The following is a 3,568-nucleotide window of genomic DNA, read 5'->3' on the forward strand; positions in this document are numbered from 1 at the left end:
GGCTGGCACTCAGTTTGCTGAGCCACACCAGCCACGACCACCATCCCTCTTTTGACAGACCTTAGGTATTCAGTCAAGCATAATCATCATAAATACTATTAAAGAGAAGTTATTCGCTAGCTTTCCAGAGAAAGTGGAAATGCTAAAATATTTTTTCCTGCAGGTGAGACTCAATTTTTAAAGATTTTTAAATTTTAATTTAATTTTATTTTTTAAGATTTTATTTATTTATCTTTAGAGAGGAAGGGAAGGAGAGAAATATCAATGTATGGTTGCCTCTCGAGAGTTCCCTGCTGGGAACTGGCCTGCAACCTAGGCATGTGCCCTGACTGTGAGTCTTACTGGTGACCATTTGGCTCACAAGCCCGTGCTCAATATTCTGAGCCACACCAGCCAGGGCAGGATCAATTTTTAAAGTCTTCAGCTATGTTTGCTTTGCTGGTAAAGTTATTCTGGAGATCTTGGTCCATTTCTGCAAACCCTGAAGTTTGTGTTACTATAGTTAAATGGTTTCTGCAAAACCTAAAGCAGAATTCTTTCAAATCCTCAGTGTCATATACTTCACAGCAACAGAGAGCAAAGCAATGGCATTCTCCTCACAGATTCCTTGCTTGATAGTTTGCTGGCAGAGCTTTTTCAAACAACTTCCTCTATACCATGTAGCTACATCCTAGCAATCCTATCAATCCTACTGTTTCCTCAGGAGCAAGGCTAATGCTGTCCGTGTACAGTTATTCTAGGAAGACTCAGTAAACAGGATATGAAATATCATTCTCACTGTTTCAACACCTTGTGCATAAATACGCCTTGTACTTTCCATCCACCAGAAATTTCAGGTCTGCAATATTGGGGTTTACAAATTCTGTCTTCAGCAACTCAGTCACTCTGAGGTGGTAGTCATGTTCCATACAAAGGAGGTGCCAGGAGACGGTGGGAGTGGCAAAGCAGGCAAACATATTGTCCCTGCAGGAAAGGTGGGCGAGGTGAGGCAAGATCACTGACTGGCCCCACACAGGCCCCATGTGTACACATATTCCCCCTGGGTCTTAAAAGCAGATGTGTGGGCAGAGTGGCAGACTGTAAGTTCTAACATTCTGTTCTATTCCACAACAACAGGAGTAGAATAGGACTGGTTACTTTTATTGCCAGTGCCCAGCTTGCCATAAGAATTTGCACCCCAAGCACCTACTTGGCCTTCTTCTGTTAATACTAATATGTGTGGGTAGCCACAGGAAACCTGCTGGACATGAATGCCTTGTGAAGCTGCTACTCTACAGAGAGTTGACTGGTTGCCGCTACTGCCAGGTCCAAGCTGCCCATTTCCCTTGTAACCCAGCTATAAACCCCAGCTATAAATGGCCCTGTCCACCACTGCAGTTGAGCACATCTGGCCACATGCTGTATTCTCAACTACTGTACTCTGTAAGCAGTCGGTGTCTCTTCAAGGAATCAGCTAGTTTAGCTGTTGATCCAGAGCCTACCTCCACATCAGATGTTGGCACCAAAGAATGGTAAGACCCACAGCCAAGTTCAATCAACTTGTTTGTTTGACAAATTACTTAGTAGAGACATGACAGGGCACCAAACTCTGATTTGTGGTCCCACTGCCCAGATATCTATAAGCTTTATGACTTCAGGTAAAGACTTTTCCTTCTGTTGTTGTTGTAAGGACAGTATGTGGATGACTCCCATAGCTGAGGCAGGTTATTTTATTTTTACTTTCTGCCACTTAAAGAATTCTGTCTCCAATGTTCAGTGGTACTCCGGACATCACTTAATCCCAAACAGCCACAGCAGTTTGTGCCAAGCAGGAAAATGTCATCGTTTACAGTAGTATAGAAAACTTCATTGTCAGCACTGCCAAAGACACAAGCTTGATGAAATAACTGACGTTCCTCGGAATAAAGGGAGAAAATCGGCTGCTTTCCTCCATCTAACATATTCAAAGATGACAGAGTAGCCTGTACTAGCTTCCACTTTCTCCATAAAAAAGGGGGAGTTCTTCCATATTGACTCAGTACTATCCAGTTCCTAAGCACAGGTCCTCTGCCTGTTCTTTAATTGGTCTGGCTGGTTGTTGCTGTTTTTTCTTTGGGTGGGGTGGGGGTTGATGTTAAGTTGAATGAATTTCTTTTATATTTTTGGAATTAATCCCTTATCCAAAGTATCATTGGCAAATATGTTGTGCCATATGGTGGGTCCCCCTTCTCATTTTGTTGATGACTTCTTTTGCTGTGCAGAAGCTTTTTAGTTTGACATAGTCCTGTTTGTTTATTTTTTAAAAAAATATATTTTATTGATTATACCATTATAGTTGTTGTTCTATTCCCCCCTTCATTCCCCTCCACCCAAGCACCCCCTCCCCCACCATTCCCCCCCTTTAGTTTATGACCATGTGTCACAATTCTTTAGATTCTATATTTCCCCTACTATTCTTGCCCTCCCCCCATCTATTTTCTACCTACTGTCTATGCTATTTTCTGTACCTTCTCCCCCCTTCTCCTTCTCCCACTGCCCTGTTGCTAACCCTCCATGGGATCTCCATTTCTATGGTTCCACTCCTGATCTAGCTGTCCTCTTAGTTTGCTTTTGTTGTAGCTGTGGTTGATAATAACTGTGAGTTTGCTGTCCTTTCACTGTTTATGTTTTTAAACTCCTATTTCTTAGATAAGTCCCTTTAACATTTCATATAATAAGGGCTTGGTGATGATGAACTCCTTGAATTTGATCTTATCTGAGAAGCACTTTATCTGTCCTTCCATTCTAAATGAAAGCTCTGCTGGATAGAGCAATCTTGGATGTCGGTCTTTGGATTTCATGACTTGGGATACTTCTTTCCATCCCCTTCTTGCCTGTATGGTCTCTTTTGAGAAATCTGCTGACAGTCTGATGGGAAGTCCTTTGTAGGTGACTGTCCCCTTATCTCTTGCTGCTTTTAAGATTCTCTTCTTGTCTTTCATCTTGGCTAATGTAATTATGATGTGCCTTGGTGTGTTCCTTCTTGGGTCCAACTTCTCTGGGACTCTCTGAGCTTCCTGGATTTCCTGGAAGTCTATTTCCTTTGCCAGATTGGGGAAGTTCTCCTTTATGCTCAAATAAGTTTTCCACTTGTGGCTGTTCCTCTTCCCCTTCTGGTACCCCTATAATTCGGATGTTGGAAGGTTGAAAGATATCCTGGAGGTTCCTAAGCCTCTCCTCATTTTTTTGAATTCTTGTTTCTTCATTCTTTTCTGGTTGGATGTTTCATTATTCCTTCTGGTCCACTCCCTTGATTTGAGTCCCAGTTTCCTTTCCATCACTATTGGTTTCCTGTGCATTTCCCTTCATTTCAATTACTTTAGCCTTCATTTGTTCCTCTAATTTGTGACAGAAATCAACCAGTTCTGTGAGCATTCTGATCACCAGTGTTTTGAACTGTGCATCTGAGAGGCTCACTATTTCTTTTTCGCTTAGAGTTATCGGCTCTGGGGCTTTGAGTTCTTCTTGAGCCATATTTTGGACTGTTCGTGACTGTTATGTATGAGGAGCAGAGCCCTAGGTGTTCACCAGGGCGGGGGCACCTCAGTCG

General features: G+C 42.5%; 1 pseudogene; it reads right to left on the minus strand.

Moving 5' to 3' along the window:
• Window positions 1-404: 404 nt before the first annotated feature.
• On the minus strand, window positions 405-1,955 carry LOC118989614 (RCC1 and BTB domain-containing protein 2-like; annotated as a pseudogene).
• Between the last annotated feature and the right edge of the window lie 1,613 nt (window positions 1,956-3,568).

The sequence above is a fragment of the Sturnira hondurensis genome, unplaced genomic scaffold (assembly GCF_014824575.4).
Source record: "Sturnira hondurensis isolate 20B ecotype Veracruz unplaced genomic scaffold, ASM1482457v3 Scaffold0006496, whole genome shotgun sequence".
NCBI lineage: Eukaryota > Metazoa > Chordata > Mammalia > Chiroptera > Phyllostomidae > Sturnira > Sturnira hondurensis.